General features: G+C 45.5%; 1 protein-coding gene across 3 annotated transcripts in view; it reads right to left on the bottom strand.

The window, feature by feature from the left end:
* The window catches only part of CLEC16A (C-type lectin domain containing 16A), a 215,959-nt gene that overhangs the window by 85,328 nt on the left and 109,525 nt on the right, over window positions 1–21,106 (bottom strand). The gene's annotated exons all lie outside the window — the stretch shown is intronic.

Genomic DNA, 21,106 nt, shown 5'->3' with positions numbered 1-21,106 from the left:
AGGAGAAGAAGGTTGAATAGAGAGATACAAGAGGTGGGAGACCCCTTATCTTTATTTCCAGTGCCCTACCCTGCCCCAGCACACAGTAGGCCTCAGTAAATGGCTGCTGAACAAACGCAGAGCCCCTTCAGCTTCCTACACACACTACTGGCTCCCAGTTCACCAGTAAACCCATCAGGGCTTCAGCCCTGTCAACTCTCACTTTTAACCCTCAAGTTTTCACCCAAATGAGTTCCTGTCTTTGGTGTCACTTTATATCATTTAGGGAGTGGGAGTGCTGTCACTTGTTTTCAAGAGAAACACTTTCTTCATAGCAGGAAGAGAAGTGAAAGACTGGACCTGGGTCTTGGGGAAGAGCGGCCCAGATGGGGAAGTGGGACTTCTCATGAGCCATGGTCCTGGGCCCGAAGGGATGACTGGAAATGAGTGAATTTGGATTTCCACAAAGCAAATTACTATGCCTTCCCGTTACATACACACACATGCGTATGTGCATACACATAAACACACATGCCCGCACGCACACACAGTATCTAAGGTTACTGTGGGTTTATTTTTTTTAACAAGAGCCATCAAAATCCAGGAAGGCATTTGCAGAACTTTGCAGAACCTCAATTCTCATACATATACTTAAGGCCTGAATCAGAATGTTTTTCCATCATGGTCAACAATGTTCTCATTTCTTAAACACACACACACACACACACACACACACACACACACACACACACAAAACCGAAAACATTTATTTTATTTCATTTTTAAATCCAACCACTTTAGTCAAGGACTAACATTCTGCAATAGACCATTTAATGACTGGAACTCTAATCCTTTCCTGGAGAAATGTCCCTCTCACAACCAAATTGGGGCTTTTGATTAAAATTCCTCCCGATTAAAATCGGCTGGCGAGAACCCGCCTTCTCAGTCCCACTGTCCTAGACTAATGATGTACGAGAAGAAACAAGAAGGGCCTCTGTGGTTTGAGGACCCAAGGGAGTGGTGCCTCATGTTTGTGTGTGTGGGAGGTGGTCAGAATGCCATGGAGGGTGACATCTGAGCCTTTTAGGGCAAAAAGGAGTGTTGAGGAGAAGTGAGCCTCAACTGCTGGGGAGAGCACCAATCACAGGAAGGGCCTACGGCAGGAACCCAGGGGAAGGATGGAGAAGACTGGCAAGAAAGGCAGGAAGTGGCTGGGTGTTCGGAACTGGGGGAGGCAAGTTGGGGAATGTCAGTGGGCAGACACCAGGGACACCCTGGGGACGGTGGCAGGAAGGGGTAAGGCACAGAGAAAAGAGCCTTAAACTGTACCACCAAAGAGGAGGCCTGCTGGGCTGGCCTCAGCCCTGCATGGGGCTGAAAGGTCAGAAGGATCTGCGTAGGATGTGGCTGGGGGTGGGTTCCAGTCACATAACCCAAGAGCATCTCAAGGGTTTCGTCCTAGCCCGTGCATCTGCCACTGGTTCTTGGGGACCTCATAACTGCAGAAAGTTATGCCGGGCCTCGGCTCATCTTTCTACCCCCCACTTTGCTAGATCCCACATTCCACTGTGGTAGATAAAACAACGGCCCTCAAATATGTCCATGCTCTAACCAGCCCCAGGAACCTGTGAAAATGTTACAAGAGGATATTCACAGGTGTGATTAAATTAAACGCCTTGCAATGGGGAGATGGTCCTGAATTATCTGGGTGGCTCCATCTAATTAGAAGGGGTCCTTGAAAGTGGCAGAGGGAAGAAGAGGTCAGGGTGATGTGATATGAGAAACTGCTGGTTTTCAAGATGGAAGAGGGGCATGAGTCAAAGGATGCAGGCAGTCTCAGGAAGCTGGAAAGCCTGCATAAATCTAGCCTATGGATTCTTCCTTAGAGCTTCCAGAAAGAACAGCAGGCCTGCTGACATCTTGATTTGAGCCCATTGAGACCAATGTTAGCTAGACTTCTGACCTATAGAACCGTAAGATGGTAAGTGTGTGTTGTTTTAAGTCACAAAATTGACAGACATTTGTTATAGCAGCCACAGGAAATGACACACCACCTGATGTTCTAGACACAGGGTACTGACCAGAGTCACCACACACAACTTTGTGACTTCACTTAGGATGCTCCCTGCCTGGAACACTCTTGCCCAGCTTGTCTGCCTGCTATCCACTTAGAACAACACTCTGCTCAATAGCTGGGGCTCCCAGTAGCAATTTCTATCCCTATCTATCCCCCATCATGAGCAAAGACGCAACGACTCTCTATTGTCCTTGCTGCTCCCTACAGTTTCCATCCAAGCACCGACATCCATCTGCTGATGTAACTCCTGCCAGGATGCCAGCAGCTGCCTGAAAGTGCAGGCTGTCTTATTCCTCTGTGTATTTCTGGCACCTCGCATAGTGCCCACCACTCAGTAAATAATGGATGGACAGGAGGACATGTTAGACATGGACAGAGGTGTCCTAGACCAGAGTCAAGTGTACAAGCTCTGTGTCTGAATCTTGTATTTGTGTCCTGGCTCCTGCACTTCTTGGCAGTGTGACCCTGGCGGGTTATTTCACCTCTGTACTTTGGCTTTCTCATCTGTAAAGTGGGAATAATAACAGGACCTACTTGGCCAGGTTGTCAGGGTTAAATGAGTTAACCTGAGTAAAATGCTTGCAACACTGCCTGGCCCAAGGAAATGGATCAAAAGATCGTATCTCCTATCATGACTGTGTGATCCAGCAGAGGACACAGAATGGGAAGGGAAGCAGCTGAAGCCAGGGCCAAGGGAGTGGCAACAAGCATAAATCTAGCCTAGAACCTTCACTAGATACTACCCGGGACTCACATTTCCACCTCCAGGTTGCTCTGCTAGAATTGGTTCTGGGGCTCATGGGGTGGATGCAGCAGAGGAAAGGAGGCTCAGCATAGAACAAAAAAGCTGTAGATCTTCATCAATTTTGCTGCTGTAGAAAATGCAACCAACCCATCACTGGGAGAGAGGCAAGTTTTATGAGCAACCAGTTAAAGGCTAAAGGTTAACTGGAGTCATTTAAATGACATGCATATTTCCTGGCTTTGCACAGCACTGGAAAACCCCAATTGCATTTAGAAAAACACAAAGCATATACAACTCAAAAGCCTGGGTATGGGTAATGATGAATGCAAAAGATAATTTGGATGTGCCAAGTTGAAAACCAGGAATTTGCATGGGACTTGTTTGCATAAGGATTTGGTAGAGAGATGAGAGGTCTATTGCATGTTGAACCTGGTATAAAAATGGTGACCCCACCAGACCAGGGAGGAAAGAGGGGAAGATGGGATGAGAACTTTTACCTCCTAATTATAATAGGCAACTGACTTCCAAGCCTCCTGGTCTGCCTGTCTGCTCTTAGGCGTTTTTACAACTCGGCCTGAAGCAGAGCAGGCTGCTTTCAGGACTGGAGTGGTTCAGGACAACCAGAGTCAGGGACAGGCTGGGGTTTCAGTGCTGTAGAGACTGCCAGCTCTGCAAGGGCCCCCTTCGCCCAGCCCACATCAATCATAAACAAGGCCAAGCACAATGGCTGCCTGAGCACATGTGTAGCTGGGGGAGAGGGAGGTGGGGCTGCAGGGCTGCGGGGGGAAGAGGCCAGGAGGCCCAGTCCCTTACCCAGGCCCTTCTTCTGTCCAACAAGGTGCCCCAGGCTTGACAGGTAAAGTGATTTGGCGTCAACTAAGATGAAGGCATGCTGCATGCAGACTTAACTTCAACTCAACTGTGCATATTTAGGAAGGGAGAGGGGAGAAGAACCTAACAGCTTAAATACTACATAGGCCGCTCTGGCTACCACCCCACCGAAGGATTGAGCCTGAGGGGCAGGCGGAACTCTGTGCTTCCCTGTGGGCCCCTCCTGCCTCTCTTCTGAGCACCCCTCCAGTGCCCAGTGGGAGCCTCCCAGGTAGATACATGCTCTCATACAATGCAGCCTCCCCCTGCTGGTGAGCAAGGACAGGTCTGTTTCAGCCCTGCCGTGAAGACCAGCTGTGTCAGATACCTTGAGAGATGTCACTCTCCTACAGGTCACCTTTCTGAGGGATTTGTAAGGGTGACTTGGACGGCACAAGGTTTCCACCTGGGAAGCAGACATCAGAACCTAGAGAGAGATGTGACCACCCTATCATGCCAGCAAAGCTGGCCTCCCTGACAACATATGGTTGAGTAGGAGATGGGCAAAGAGAGCTCCTAGAAGGACTGGAATGCACGGGGAGCAACAAGTACAGACTAAGTGTTCATTCTGTCTAACCCAGTGATTATCAACACTGGTTGTACAATGGAATCCTCTAGGGAGCATCTAAAAATAGAGATGCCAGGGCCCCATCCCTGGAACAAGTGAATCAGAACCTTCCGGAGTGGCGCCTGGGAATGGACAGTTTCCAAGTGATGCTGAAGTGATTTCAAAGCACAACTCAGGTTGTGTATCTCCACTGTCTCCCTCTTCTGACACAGAGAGCCCCAGGCCAGAAATAGCCAGACCACCAGCCTTCCCACTACCCACCCATTGCCCAGGCCCTGTCTTGTCCTACGGAGACAGAGGCAAGTTAGACACCCTGAGAGCAGTTCCTCTGCTGCGTGGCTGTACACAAGGGCAGCATGGCAAACCAATTTTCACTTTTATTTTCAGGCAGGTCAAAGTGAAATGACAATTTAAGCTTTTAAATGTCCCAAGATCAGTAGTCTGTACATTTCTTAAAGGCTCAGCAGAGCAAACAACATTTGACATTCATTTGAAAAATCAGTCCAGACATCCTACTGAGCCCCACAGCATGCTGGTCACTGGGAATACCACATCCTTGTCACAGGAGTCCTGAAGTCTTAAATCAGGACATCCTCTTAACTCAGAGATTCAATGGTCATTCCATGTTATTCCAGGCGCTTCCTAGGCCTCCACTTTGACCCTTTCTTAGGATTCTAGGTGGAACACTAACCTGAATGAAACATATCTCCTCCCCTGAGAGAGGGAGGGAGAAAGGTACTGGTCCCTTTCCCCATTCCTGTTTTTCTAGTGGGGACCGGGCTGGGCTGCTGGTGAGGCTGGGGTGACAGCAGAGTGGGCTTGCTAGCAGGACAGGTGCTGGGGAAAGTGACACTGGCATCCTGGCCTGCAGGAGGGGACAGCACAGGTCAGATGGCCTGTTCCTGTCGTGGACCTTTGGTAAAGGTCACGCTGTCTGTTGCTGCTTCAGTCTCCCCAGAGATTTGTTTGGGGTGTTCTGTGGTTGATGAGGTATCAGGGCCAGAAGCCAATCCTCACCTCCTGAGGCCAGAGCAGTCCTGTGTTGTCCCTGTGGCTGGGCAGGGTGGTGGAGGTGGGCGGGAAACTGTCGGCTTTGGGGTGAGGAGCCCTGTGTAGGCAGAGCCCCAGACAGACTCATAGAGTGGGTTGGAGTGAGGGATGTCTTGAAACTCAACGTTAACCCTCAACCCCACTCCCCCCACGAATTCCTATTTCCTGTGGCAGCTCATTGCCCACCCCCGCCAGCCAGACGAGGTTAAGGAGGCTGACTTCAGTAGTACCCCAAGGGAGTGGGGGCTTGGGAGCCCCTCTGAAGCCAGCAGCCCAGGTGGGAAGATAGGGGAGGAGATGGAGGAGGCCCTCATTATACAGGCCCTGCAGATCACAGGCAGGAGACTTGGAGCTGCCCCTGAGATGAGCAACCAGGGTCTCTGGAGGGTTCTGATGGACAGTTTAAAAGGTTGCAACGGGCTGATGGTGGAGAAAGGGCAGTGGAGGAAGCTGGCATCCCAGTCAGAGGGTGGTTTCCAGAGTCAAAACCAGGGTGGAGGCGATGAAGGCAGGGAGCAGGGGCGGATCTGGATCTATCTAAAGCCTGAATTGGCAGCATTTGCATTCAGCTTTGTGGTAAGAATGAGAGAAAGATGGCAGTACACTCCAAGGCTTTGGCTTGAGCAACTAGAAAGCCGGAATTCCTGTTTATTAGCTGGGGAAGGCTCAAGTTTGAGGAGCTTCTCTGTTGGCCTTTGCTGGCTGGGTCCTCTAAAGCCACTCTGTGTGCTCAGCACACCAGGCAGCACCTCTACCTCCTGACAGCCCCCTGAGGTACGGACAGAGATGGGTGAGGTAGGGGGAATGCCAAGGCTACACAGCCTGAGTGCCAGGGCGGGACTCCACCACCCACTGGAGCCCCATCTGCTTCCCTGGCCACCCCTATCCAGAACCCACCCACTTCCTGAGGGCTGTGATGTGCCTCAGAAGATATTGCTCCTTGAGCAAATCTAAGCCACCAGGTCCCTTGTTATGGGAGAAATCAAAACTGTGGCCCCATTTCCAAATGTGTGGGAAGGACTGGGATTTGGAAAAAAAACACAAAAACTTAAATTGTAGAGTACCTTCAGCAGAAATTATCATTTTAATAGGCTGAGAAAGAAAAAGCTCAAAACCCAATCTCTACTACTCAAATGCCTCATTTCCCCAGTACTTAGAATGGAATCTAGAAATTCTGCTTTGTAGAGGAAAAAAAAAATGACTTCTGTCTTTTTCAGAAGAACTGTCCTAGGACTGCTTCAATACATAACCAACAAGAGGGCACAGCCATTAGGTGACCTTGTGATTTCAGCAGAACATGTCTCTCTAATGCAGCTCAATTATGATTGTAAGTTTATAAAACAGGGAAAGATTACAGGAATATACATTAAACCACATCAATGAGTGCTACTGAGAAAAAAAATAGGTTCAACAGACAGGTACCAATCAAATAATCAATACGCAGGAAACAGCTACATTACCCTGCTTTAAAAGAACCAAATAATGTTGCAATTGGATTTACTTAAAAATTTTCCACTTGAACAAAACTGACAGCTGTATTATAATCACATTTCCAGTCACTTTATAAGACACAAATTTCATTTCTCCATATTTCTACTTCATTTCTGAAAAGGGGCCAGCAACATTATTCATCAAGCACACGGAGAAGGAGCCTAATCACAGGGAAGGGGGGAGACGCTGTTAATTCCATGTTTTCCGTTCCCTTAGAGAATTGGTGGTTTAATTCAGACGTGCTCTTTTTCTGATCAGTCTAGTTCAGGTCCTAGTCTCAAAGATATTGGGATGCGGGGGGGGGGGGGGGGGGAAGACGGGGAAATAAGTATTTTAGCCCTTAGGTAAAACGATTTGGGATAGTGCAACGTTGAAATGAGACAGTCTATATTTTTAGAAAACACCAAGGTGGGTTTAAGAGTCTTGGTATATTTCATTGGTGGGGAAAGATCTGCATTAGGAAATTGCTCATTCAAATGTATGGGAATGATAAGCAAACATCATTCTTTTAACGCAAATCCGACTGCCCCAAATTACTCAACATTTAGAAACATCATTTTTGTGTTAATGAAAATGCCTTAAGTGTTTATGAATAAAGTGACTGCTACAGCTTTCATCAGTTCAATCCAACAAGCCCTCTTCGAATGCGTACTATGTGCCAGGCCCTGTGCCTGGCACTAGGGCTAGAAAACATAGTGGCCAGTGTATGTGTGAGGTGCTTGGGAAGAGAAGAGGAGGAGAGGGGTTACCTAATTCTGCAGTGAGGAGGGAGGAGGTTGGGAATGAGGTCTGGGAGGGCAAGCCAGGCAAAGGGGACAGCCTGGGCAAAGGGCTACAGGTGGGAAGCGGCAGGCAGGCTGTGTCCAAGAGCATGTAGGCAGCATCACAGCCAGGTGGGTTCAGATACAGTGAGACGGAAGGCAGGAGTGGAGGGACAAGGCTAAGCGCGGCAGCTCTGGAAGTTTACAGCAGGGAAGTGATGGTGGGATAACTGTGTCTTTTAGACACAGGCAGCAGAGAAGATGGACCAGTGGTGCAAGGCCATGGGCGGGAACCCCACAAGGGAGACACTGGGTATGGAGAGCCTGAGGTGGGGAGGGGGCAGAGCTGCAGAGGTGGAATGCCTGGTGACTTCCTAGATGTGGAGTAAAGCGGGTTCAGGAGTTGGCAGGTCAGGTGACAGGCAGGTGGGGTGCCCACCATGGTGCTCTGCCACATGTCTTCATGTGAGGAGACCCAGTGTAGACTGCACTTCTTTCGTTGTTGTTGTTAATCCTCACCCACGGATACTTTTTCCATTAATTTTAGAGAGTGGAAGGGAAGACGGGAGGCGGGGGAGGGCGGGGAGGAAGAGATTGAGAAACATCAGTGTGAGAGAGACACATCGATTGGTTGCCTTTTGCATGAGCCCCTCAGTGAGCGGGCCGATGCTCTATCCACTGAGCTACACCAGCAAGGACTGCAATACTTTTAAAGACAAAACACAGCGGGAAAGGGTAGGCCAAAGAGCCACAAAACCACACTTGCCTGGAGAGTGGGCTTCAAATGCCATCTCCATACTTGCCTCTCGGGTTTCATGTTAACAACATTGGTCCACTTCAGCGTCAGCACTACACAAACCACTTCTTAGGGGCTCCATGCCTGAACACTTGAACTAAATTGCCCCCAAGGAGCCATCTGGGCCTGAATCAAGCCTTCCCTGAGGTTTCAGTTCTTCTCCAGTCAGCCAGCACCCACTTTCCTAAAAGTCATCTTTCCAAGAAACTGACCATCTAATTAGCAAGCCTGTGTGACCTCCTCCACTTTTCAGTGCATCCCATGGACAGAGGAGGAGGCTTGGCTTTGTCAGAACTCCTACAGAGAAAAGAGTCTAATAAGAAAAGAGTTTAATGCCGGATGTGCAGTCCAGATGACAAAAGCCGATGACTGTTTTTACTAGGAAAGCTTCCGCACATGGAAGACGCTGCTGAGCTTTTTTTTTTTTTTTAATTTTAAATTTTCTTTGCAACTTTCTTTTTGTTGTTGTTCGTACTATTATAGATGTCCCCCATGCTACTGAGCATTTTTGATAAATTCTCTCCTTTAATCTACAGAAAAACCCTGAAGCAAGCACAATCACTCCCACTTTACAGATGTGGAAAAAAGCTCAGAGGTTAGCTAGTTTGCTCAAGGTCACACAGCTGGGATTCAAACCCAGGTTTTTCTGAATCCAGGGCCCTAGTTCTTTTTTTTATAATATATTTTATTGATTTTTTACAGAGAGGAAGGGAGAGGGATAGAGAGTTAGAAACATCAATGAGAGAGAAACATCGATCAGCTGCCTCCTGCACACCCCCTACTGGTGATGTGCCTGCAACCAAGGTACATGCCCTTGACTGGAATCGAACCTGGGACCCTTCAGTCCACAGGCCGACGCTCTATCCACTGAGCCAAACCGGTTAGGGCAAGGGCCCTAGTTCTTAAACATTACATTCCTCATTAATTAAATGTTGGATTTTCAAGAATGTTGATTTTCTAATGTTGATTTCCCTCTTGCTACTTCCTTTGGCTTTTATTTTGAAAACTTTCAAACTTACAGAAAAATTTCAAGAATAGTACAGTAAACACACATATGCCCTTCACCTGGATTCATAATTAATATTTAGCTGCATTTGCGTCCTCTCTCACTATACCCACACACTTACACATTTTTATTTTGTGAATCATTCCAAAGCTGTAGGCAGCATGACATTTTACTCCTAAACACTTCAGCCCGCATTTCCTAAGAATAAAGACATCTCTCACAGAACCACAACAGCAGTATCACACCCAAGAAGTATAATACCAGCCTCAATTTTATTATCTAATCACAGCTATATGTAAATTTTTCCAATTTTACAAAAAAATGTCCTTTAAAGACACAACCCTCAATCCAAGACCCAATCCAAGTGGACAGCTGTCGTGTCTCCTTTCCTTTCAATCATCTAGGACAGCACCCCGGCCCTCTCCCCCCATATTTTTGATCTTCCATGACATTCACACTTATAAAAAGTTCCAGTCAGTTGTCTTCTAGAATGTCCCACATTCTGGATACGTCTTTCACAGTCTGCATTATTTATATGCTATTTTCTAATTTTCGCCAGGATGAGGCACATGACAATGACTGGAACATCAGCAAAAGAAGGCAACAGAGAACTGACAGATAGGACCACAAGAGAAGAAAATCAATGAGCTCACATTTTCAGGGACTTACACTCAAACCACATAACTGGCTTGGGGAGCTTCATAACACTCTTGCTGGAAACAAATCTCTAGGCAGCCAGATGATACAGCCAGGGACTTCCACTTGGTCTAAGAGCTCTGGCCTGCAAGGGCACCGGGACAAAGCATGAAGGGTGATAGGAACTGGGGAAATGGGGGAATACTGCAGTCATTCATGACATTCACATTCATATTTATTAACAAACAAAAGAATTATAAAAAAAGGAACTTGATCCAGAATTCAAACATGGAGGGAGAATTTGAAGTATGGCTGCCACACGGGGCTTCTATAAGCCTAGTAAGAGTCCCCAGCTGCACTTGTTCTGCAGAAGGAGCAGTTTGCAGGTGGGCACAGGCAGAGCAAAGGCCCTGAGGTGGGAACATGCCTGGTGTGTCTGAAGAACAACGATGAAGCAGAGAAAAGCCAGGTGGTGCCAGATGGTGCTTAGCCTGTAAGTCGCCGTAAAGGTCTCTGACCATCTAATTAACAAGTCGGAATGACTGGAGGCTACTTCGAGTACAGGCAGGACATGATCTGACATATTTTAAGAGGATAACATTGGACACTGTATCGAGAATTAACTATAGGGGACAAGGCAGAAGCCAGTGACTGGCTGACAGGCTCTTCTAACAATCCAGGTAAATGATGTTGGTAGCAAAACCAGGTGTTCAGGGCTGGAGTTGGAAGAGATGGTCAGAACCTGGATGTATTTGGAAGGGAGAGCCAAAGAGGTATCCTGACCAACTGGAGGTCCAGTTTGAGAGAAAGAAGGGAGGAAAGGCTGTGGGAGGCACGTTTGTGGGGAAGATCAAGTTCCACTGGGTTCATGGTAAGTGTGAGGTGCTGAGCAGGCAGCTGGGTCCTCAGGTCTGGGGTTAAGTGGAGGCTCATGGCTGGAGACATAGTGAGATGGTGAGAAGGGCGCATGCCCAGGAAGAGAGGCAGCCGACTGCTGCCTGTGGGTGTAGAGGCTCCATGGACAGACTGTCCAATTTTCAAAGTGACAGATACCTGTGTTTGTACAATAAAATATCCTGATTTTAAAATGTTGGCAACTAATATAAAATTTAATGATAAGTGCTCCATCAGCCTACAACTCTGGGCCTATCTGCCTGAGGGCCAGTAGTTTGCAACCGCTATACACAGCTTATTGTTCTGCCTTACAATAATCCTGCAAAGATGGGCACTGCTGCCCTCATTTTGTCAATGAGGGAACCTAGGCTCGGAGAGGCTAATCAATTTGTCCAAGGTCACACAGCAAGGAAGAGGCAGAGCTAGGATCAGATGCCAGATCTGTCCTCTCTTAAGTCTGTATTTTTCTGGGATCCAATGTTCCACCATACCCTCAGCTTCTTTTTAAAGAAGCAGGTTCGGGCTAGAAACAGCCAGAAGGAGAGCAGATGGAAGGTCCACAGCAGCCTGCCTTGCCAAGGGACAAGCACAACTGAAATAGTGTTACTGTTGTTAATAATTAGCTTCAAAGGCATGATGGCTTGGGTTCTAGGGAACAAACTAGATCAAACAGGATGGGCCCCCTTGAAATAGAGTCCCTGCGCTAGGCCACAGAGCAGAACACAGCAGCGCCCAAGAACAACTCGCTACGGGTATGTGAGAAACACATGGGCACCACCTTTTGGACACTTGTATAAGATGGTTCTTGCATGCTTGACATCCCAAGGGAGCTCTCTGCGTAACCATCTGCTCCCACCAGGTCCATAAATACACTCTTCACACTGAGGCCCGAGGGGCTCTCTGAGGCGCAAATCTGATCATGTCACCCGGTTAAAAACTCCTCTCATTGTATTTAGGATAAAATCAAATCTTTGATACATCTACAACAAGCATGTCAAACTCAAAGGCCAAATTAACAAGGTTTAAGTTTATGTGGGCTGCAAAAAAAAAAGCTTCAATTTTCATAGAAACGTATGTTTATTTCGATAGAGACATGTTGAATACAAAGGGCTGAAATAAATGAGTAATCATTAACATAAAATAATAGAACATTTTAATAAAAATTAATATTTTTTTCTTGAACGTTAACTTACCAGACACTGAATAACTGCACAAATATGCGTAACGCAAATAAACGTATTTTTCTTGTTCTCCGAAAGCGAAATATTTCCTGTTGTGCACACCAAACAAGTCAGTCCAAGACTACTGATGTGACATAAACAAATTGAGAGATAAAAATCACATAGTCATATCAATAGATGCAGAAAAAGCATTTGACAAAATCCAACACCCTTTCTTGATAAAAACTCTCAACAAGGTGGGAATAGAAGGCTCATACCTCAACATAATAAAAGCTATTTATGATAAACCCACAGCAAACATCATACTCAATGGGCAAAAACTAAAACCATTTCCCCTAAGAACAGGAACAAGACAGGGATGCCCACTCTCACCACTTCTATTTGACATAGTACTGGAAGTATTAGCTATCGCAATTAGGCAAGAAGAAGAAATAAGAGGCATCCAAATTGGAAAAGAAGAAGTGAAGCTGTCCTTATTTGCAGATGACATGATATTGTACATAAAAAACCCAAAAGATTCCATCAAAAAACTAATAGACTTAATAAATGAATTCGGCAATGTAGCGGGATACAAAATTAACGCCAAGAAATCTATGGCTTTTCTATACACCAATAATGAACTTACAGAAAGAGAGACTAAAAAAGCAATCCCATTTACCATCGCACCAAAAAAATTAAGATACCTAGGAATAAACTTAACTAAGGAGGTAAAAGACCTATACGCAGAAAACTACAGGACACTGAAAAAAGAGATAGAGGAAGACGTAAACAGATGGAAGAACATACCATGTTCCTGGATTGGTAGAATCAACATCATTAAAATGTCCATACTACCCAAAGCAATCTACAGATTCAATGCACTCCCCATCAAAATACCAACAGCATATTTCACAGACCTAGAAAGAACTCTCCAAAAATTCATCTGGAATAAAAAAAGACCCCGACTAGCCTCAGCAATCCTCAGAAAGAAGAATAAAGTAGGTGGGATCTCAATACCAGATTTCAGGCTGTATTACAAAGCCACTGTTCTCAAAACAGCCTGGTACTGGCACAAGAACAGACATATTGATCAATGGAACAGAATAGAGAACCCAGATATCGACCCAAACCACTATGCTCAATTAATATTTGACAAAGGAGGCATGAACATACAATGGAGTCAAGACAGTCTCTTCAATAAATGGTGTTGGGAAAACTGGACAGATACATGCAAAAAAATGAAACTAGATCACCAACTTACACCATACACAAAAATAAACTCAAAATGGATACAGGACTTAAACATAAGACGGGAAACCATAAAAATACTAGAGGAATCCACAGGCAACAAAATCTCAGACATATGCCACAAGAACTTCTTCACTGACACTGCCCCTAGGGCAATGGAAGCTAAAGAGAAAATTAACAAATGGGACTACATCAAAATAAAAAGCTTTTTTACAGCAAAAGAAACCATCAACAAAACAACAAGAAAGCCCACTGCATGGGAAAACATATTTGCAAATGCTATCACTGATAAAGGTTTAATCTCCAACATCTACAGGCAGCTTATGCAACTCAATAAGAGGAAGATAAATGATCCAATAAAAAAATGGGCAACAGACCTAAACAGAATATTTTCAAAAGAAGACAGAAGGAAGGCCAAGAGACACATGAAAACATGTTCAAAGTCACTTATTATCCGAGAGATGCAAATCAAAACAACAATGAGGTACCATCTCACACCTGTCAGAATGGCTATCATCAACAAATCAACAAACAACAAGTGTTGGCGAGGATGCGGAGAAAAAGGAACCCTCGTGCACTGCTGGTGGGAATGCAGACTGGTGCAGCCACTGTGGAGAACAGTATGGAGTTTCCTCAAAAAACTGAAAATGGAACTCCCATTTGACCCAGTAATCCCACTCCTGGGAATATATCCGAAGAAACTAGAAAAACCAATCAGAAAGGATATATGCACCCCTATGTTCATAGCAGCACAATTTACAATAGCTAAGATTTGGAAACAGCCTAGGTGCCCGTCAGCAGATGAGTGGATCGGAAAACTGTGGTACATCTACACAATGGAATACTATGCTGCCATAAAAAAGAAGGAATTCTCATCATTTGCAGCAACCTGGATGGAATTGGAGAACATTATGCTAAGTGAAATAAGCCAGTCAATGAAAGAAAAATACCACATGATCTCACTCATTTAGGGATAGTAAAGAACATTATAAAGTGGTGAACAAAAAGATAGATACAGAAACAGTAAAGCATCAAACAGACTTTCAAAGTACAGGGGGAAAGTTTGGGAAAGGTGGGGGAGTTATGAAATCAAACGAAGGACTTGTATGCATGCATATAAGCATAAACAATGGACGCAAAACTCTGGGGGGGGAGGGCATGTGTGGGTGTGGGGTGGGGGGGGTAATAGTAAGATATGTACACATATAATACCTCAATAAAAATATTAAAAAAAAAAAAAAAAAAAAAAAAAAAGACTACTGATGTGGCAATTGGCTAAAATATTTGCTGCTAGTATTAGTGGAGATAAATGGTGCACCTGAGCGTAAGGCGCATAAGGGAAATGAATGCAACACGATTATAGAAATCAGTCATTAGCGAATGTTGTAGCTCGTTATTAGTAATAATGTATAACAGGATATTGTAAAAATTAAGTTACAAAATTTTTATTAAAACGCTTCTTACATACCATTATATTGGCTGGGCAGCAAAAATATTCTTCGAGTTTGACATGCTTGATCTAAAAGGCCTGCACACTTGGAGATCTCCTCAGCTTTATCTCACCACTATTTTCATTTATCTCCTGCCTGCCCTCTGGCCACACTGCTATTTCTCTTCTTCCTCTACTCCCCATTAGCCCCAGGGCCTTTGCTTTTGCAAAGTCTCCTCTTCGAACCCACATCCACACCCAGCCCTCAGATGGGTCTCTCTTCCTCAGAAGTCTCTCTGACCTCTGGGAAGGTCATTCACGTTATGCAGGTCATGCTCCTACAGAACTTAGCACAGTGGCATCTGACTTTGGTCTGTGCGATGCAGTGATCAGCACTCACCTCCCCCAGAAGAAACTGAATCAGAAAAAACAGACATTGGCTTTTGCTCTTGTCATTGATCTGCACTTGATTTTTAACAGACACCCATTAAAGCACAGTACATGGGCCTACAGTTAGTCCCACTGCTGTTTCTTGGAAAGACTGTCCCTCATTCTAAAATGATGTTTTGTCCTTTCTTTTATGAAATGATAGTGCACAAATGCTTTTTTCTGAATATGACTACTTGGTGAAATAAAAAGTTGGCAATCCCATCCCCAGAGGTTTGCTGGGTTTTACTTTTGTTTGGGCATTTCCCTAGGGCCTAGGCTGTGAAGTCCCAAGGTCTGGGAACCACTTCCATACTATGCTAGATATTCTCTAGGCCCGCAGCCCTGGCAAATGTGTCCAGTCTGGTGAGGAATCAGATCTAGAGCACAAAGACCTGCTTCTCTGTGCACCTCTGTCTGGAGGGCTGGGCTTTCTCACAGACCGCTGGACCTAGGATTCTAACAAGCTGCTGCAAGGCCTTTGAGGAACAGCCCTCTTGGTTACAACAGAGCAGAAGGGGAAGTGCCAACAGCTGTGGGATGGTAACATGAGACCATTTCACAGGGTAACATGAGTGGAATATTACACAAGTTACTAAACACAGCAGTTCTGAAATCTATGAAATAACGTGGAGAATGGCTTCTGAGGAGAACAAGAAGAGGTTTCCCACTCACTCCCTGGACACCGTGGCCGAGCCGCCTTATGGCACCTCTCACCTGGCCATCAACTCACCTCTCATCTTCTGTTTGGAACCATCTCTTTCCCCAGGACTGAGCCTCGGATTACATAATCACCATCCCCTCATCCTGTACTTTCTGATTGCTCCCAAGCTCAGAAACCCGGAGTTGAGCTAACTCTCCAGCATCCCCATGGTGTATTAGTCACAAAATGCTGCCCCCAAACTGTGTCCCCATCCCCCTTTCCACTATCAACAGCCCATGGGAACCTGCCACAGCCTCCTAAATGGCCTCCCTGTAATTGTGCCAGGCAGTGTTCTGGGCACTTCATAAATACCAACTCATTTATTCCTCCCAACAACTCCCATTTTACAGATGAGGAAACAAACATCAAGAGATTAAATTACTGGTCAAAGGTCACACACTGGCAAGTAGCTAGGGGCAAAGCTGGGATTTCATCCTGGACACAGTCTGGCTCCCAAGTTCATGCTCATAACCCTAAGCTCCGGGGTCTCTCTAGCCCTGGCATGGTTCACAGGCCCCTGCTGGGACCGCCTGACCTGGCAGTTACAGTTCTAGAAGTGCACTTGCAGGACACATGTCCCTGCAGGAACCCTCTGATGGCTTCCCTCTAATTTTTGTTTGTTTGTTGTTTTCTGTTGAGTTTAGGGAGAGACAGAGGGAGAAACATTGGTGTGAGAGAGAGACATCAATTGGTTGCCTCTCTCATGTACCCTGATCAGGGCTGGGGATTTTTATATATATAAAATTTATTGATTTTAAAGAGAGGAAGGGAGAGGGAGAGAGAGATAGAAACATCAATGATGAGAGAGAATCATTGATTGGCTGCTTCCTGCATGCCCCCTATTGGGGATTAAGCCCAAAGCCCGGGCACGTGCCCTTGACCAGAATCGAACCCGGGATCCTGCAATCCATAGGCCGACACTATCCACTGAACCAAACTGGCTAAGGTTGATGGCTTCCCTCTACACTGGAATTGAGATCTGGCTCATCTTAGGCCTTCCCTGCCTTGCTCCTTACCTCCTGGACACAACAGCCTCCTTTAGGATCTTAGGACACACCAAGCTTTGTCCCACCTTTCAGCCTCACCTCTCCATCACCTCTAACTGGTGGGCCTCATTCTTGCATTTTCTGATAGAATCTCCTGGTCCTTCCTATACAGCACCTCTCCAGAGAGGCCCTCCTTAACCAGCCTACCAGGTCTTTCCTCCTAGTTACTCCCTAGCACAGGACCCTGTTCATTTCCTCCACAGAGCCATCTGAAAGGTCGTGCTCCTTCTCTCCTACTCCTCTCTTAGCTCCCCTCTCCCCAGTCAAACTAGAAGTATCATAAGAGCAGAGACCAAGTCTGGCTTTAGCTCACAACCACATCCCAGCTCCCAGCACTGTGCCTGGCATACAGCAGGCACTCAATGTAATTGAACAAATGGATGGATTTCACTGAATGGATTTCATAAATGGGTCTTAAAAAATCAGAATACAATCAGGTGCATGCAGCACAAGGCATGGCTACAACTATGTAAAAGTCAAGTGCCCACGTGGATAAGGCTGGGAAGGAAACCAGACGGTTCCTGAGGATGCTGGTTGCCTGGTATCTCCCTAGGATGTCTGGATAATGGGGGAACTTCCCCTACCATGATTGCCCGTGTTATCTGGAAACAGGCAAGACTCTTTTCCAAAGGCTCCAATACCAATCTAGGCAGGAACCTGGCGTCTCCTTGAAGCCTGCTTGTCCTCAGAGCACTACCAGGACTGTTGGTCAGTAGGCCTATTGGTGAAGGTGCAGTGTGCCTTGCCTAGACAGAGGTGCAGCTCTCTTCATCTCAGCTCAAGCAGCCAGAATGCCTTTCTTGCCCCGAAAACACTGCCATCATACAAGTGATGTTCTGGTTTGAATATTTCAGGATATGTTCCTAAAACATTGTTAAAGCAGAAAAGGCCCACCCCTTGGTGCCCCACAGTATGAGTTACATCTCGATACTTAGCAGCTACAACAGCAAGCTCTTGTTCACTGAGCACCTACTATGTGCCAAGCACAGTGCTATGTGCTTTACATGCATGTTCTCATTTGATCTTCAACAGCCTTTGCAAAGCCTTTTAGAACCATCTTAAAGGCAAGGCCACTGGGCCTCACAAGCATGAAGACCCCGAGCAAGGTCACAAAGCTGATTACTTGCAACTATACCAGAGACTGCAAAATCAAATGTCAATGGGGCCAGGGTGGCAGAACACAGGAGAGCACAGGCCCCAGGTCTGACTCCACCCAGAGGAGCAGAGGGGCTGGAGAAGCTCACAATTTGCAACGGTGGCAACCAATTCAATTAAGGAGATAACCAAAGTCCCTATCTATTAGAAGTATTTATAGATGCAATAATATGATGTCTTCCATTAGCTTTCATACACAGTCAGGGGCATATTATAATTTGAGAAATGGTGGGGCAAATACAATGAGATTGTGCAAACGGGTAATAACTGTTAAAGCTGAAGACTGGGTTTATGGAGATTCATGTTGTTCTCTCTAAAGAAATCTAATCTACTTTATCTAGTCTATCTTCTCTTCCCTTTCCCCTTTCTTTCTTCTTTCTCCCTTCCCTCTCTTTCTCCTTTTCTTCCCTGCCCCTTCCTCTCTCTCCCTCCCTCCCTCCTTCCTTGGTGGCCAGTTTGCGACCTCTACCCCCACCACTCTCTACAGTGAAAACAAGGCAGGCTTTAGCAGTTTCTTGAGGACTGATAACAGGTTGATGCATCTTTGATGATCCTTGTCAGAAGTCACCCCACCAGAGCTCACCTGCCGTACTGGTCAGCAGGCATGTGGATGGCTCCTGCGTACTCTTATACTGTGGTTTCTTATCAAAGTGTGACAAGCGTAGTAAATACACTCTTCTGTCATCCCTTCCTGCAGTGCAGAGCGAGCATTTCTTTAAGTGTGTCAGGCCACCTTAGATAAAAGCTGACCAACCCAAACATTTCTCCCAGAGTCAGCTTCCTTTTTTGTTGTTGTTGTTAGGGAAACAAAACACTAAGCTCATAAGAAGTGTACCCAGCTTCCAATCATTTAGCAAATACAAATGCTTTCGCCTACTTATGATGCTTCCTTCATTTTGTATACACAGAGGACATTTTGTGAAATGCAAAGCATGCTAATTTTTCCCCAGTGGAAGGTGAGAAGCTCCAGCATTTAAAAATAATCACACACACACACCCCAAACACAAGTCAACAACACATGGAGATCTTATTCTATGCTAGGCTTGCAAAATCCATAATTCCTAATATTCTCTGAGTGGCATCCTCTTTAACAAAGACATTAATTTACAACCAGACTGGGTAGAGATAGACAGCCGTTACTTTCTTAATGGTTAACTACCCCAAAAAGCTCAGTTAAGTGAACTCAACTAGCAATCTAATCAATTAAAATTGATAAGTGAAATACTTTTAACCTTCATTTCAGCAGGCCATTCTTGGCGGGAGAGGGAGGAAATGTGAGTTCCCAGCATAAAATTTAATTCCATTTTCAAACAGAATACAGTAGCCCCCTTTAAAGCAAGCTGTTTCCCTTTCTTTCTTTGAATCAAATCAGAAAAAGACTGATTTGTAGTTCTCTCGAAAACTGGATCAATTTAAACCCTTACAGAACCCACTATGGCCATTTCTCAAAAGTGAAAAGCCAAAGGAGATGGGCATAGAGCACAGAGAGAACATAGCTTCTTTGTTCTTCCAAGAAAAAGGAGAAAAGAACATAAACAAAGAGGCAGAAAAAGAAGCTAGACAGCCAGGTAAACTCATAATAATCACTTACTCTGCTCTTCATATGCTTCACCTCATTTAATTCATGAGTGATACTGACAACAATTTCCTGAGAATAGTTAAATGCTAGGCACATTTGGTTAAGTCACATTTCTTTTTTTTTTTTTATCCTTATCAAAGGATATTTTTTTTCATTGCTTTTCAGAGAGCTTGGAAGGGAGGGAGAGAGAGAGAAACATCGATGTGAGAGAGCAATCCAGGTATGTGCCCTTGACTGGGAATCAAATTCAAGACCCTTCAGTGTGAGGTCCTCAAACTTTTTAAACAGGGGGCCAGTTCACTGTCCCTCAGACCGTTGGAGGGCCGGACTATAGTTTTAAAAAAACTATGAACAAATTCCTATGCACACTGCACATATCTTATTTTGAAGTAAAAAAACAAAACGGCAAAAACACCCACATGTGGCTCGCGGGCCGTAGTTTGAGGATGCCTGCTCTAACCACTGAGCCCACCAGCAAGGGCTCAAGTTACATTTCATATTATATTTCACTCAAGTGTCAAAACAGCCTCAAATATAAAGAAGGTCATCCCCATTTTCTAGGCGAGAAAACAGACACTGTGAGGGTTGCTCAAGGGAAGGAGTATCTGGCTTGAAAGCCAACCCTCAGTGGTCTATCTCATGATCGCTGGTCACACAATTGAATTGTTTTGTCAAAACTAATTCAATTGTACACTAAACTTGGTGAATTTTATTGGCTGTAAATTATATTTCATAAAGCTGATTTAAAACAAGGACTCCTTTCCTCATACTACACAACAAAGAATGGCATTTGCTGTTCCTGCTTGCTCAGATTCCATGTCTTCTTTACAAGTTTCCCATGAGGGATCTTTCCTTCCTCACTCTCAGGTGATGGGGCTCAAAAGGAACAGGCTCCACTTCCAGCTCCAGGCTTATGACCCCAGCCTAGCCAATCACTGAGTTGAATTCCTCTGACCATTGACTGGTTCAGGGATGGTCATATGACCCACGCTGGGCCAATGAGAGCACAGCCCTGGACTTCTATAAAAGGGAAAGAGTGGCTCTGTTTCTGTCAGGGCTGCTTAGCTGCTTCAACAGATCTTGGAGCTGCTGATGGCCACTGGTTGCTACTTGGTGAGAGCCCTCCTGAGGGTGAAACCAGAACAGAGGAAAGTAGAGCTAAGAGATGTAGGGTCATCCTGATGACATTGCTTGAGCACCCAGATCCAGCCATGCCCGAAGGCAGCTAATCCTGGACTTACTAGTGACACCAGCCAATTCCCCTTGTTTTTTCCATAAGCAAGCCTATGTTGGATTTTCTGTCCATTATAACTAAAAAGTCCTAATATACTACAATGCCTTTAAGAATCAGAAACCATCTTGTCTGCCCCCTAGCAAATCGAGGAAAGAGAGAGCTACTTGGACACAAGACACACTGGGAGGGTTATGGTAAAATGACCAGGCTTTATACCTTTTGTCTCCTTTAAATCTCAGCCTCATGCTGCAG

The sequence above is a fragment of the Eptesicus fuscus genome, chromosome 4 (assembly GCF_027574615.1).
Source record: "Eptesicus fuscus isolate TK198812 chromosome 4, DD_ASM_mEF_20220401, whole genome shotgun sequence".
NCBI classification, from domain to species: Eukaryota; Metazoa; Chordata; class Mammalia; order Chiroptera; family Vespertilionidae; genus Eptesicus; species Eptesicus fuscus.
Note: the sequence above shows the minus strand (reverse complement) of the source record. Positions and strands in the feature narration are given on the sequence as shown.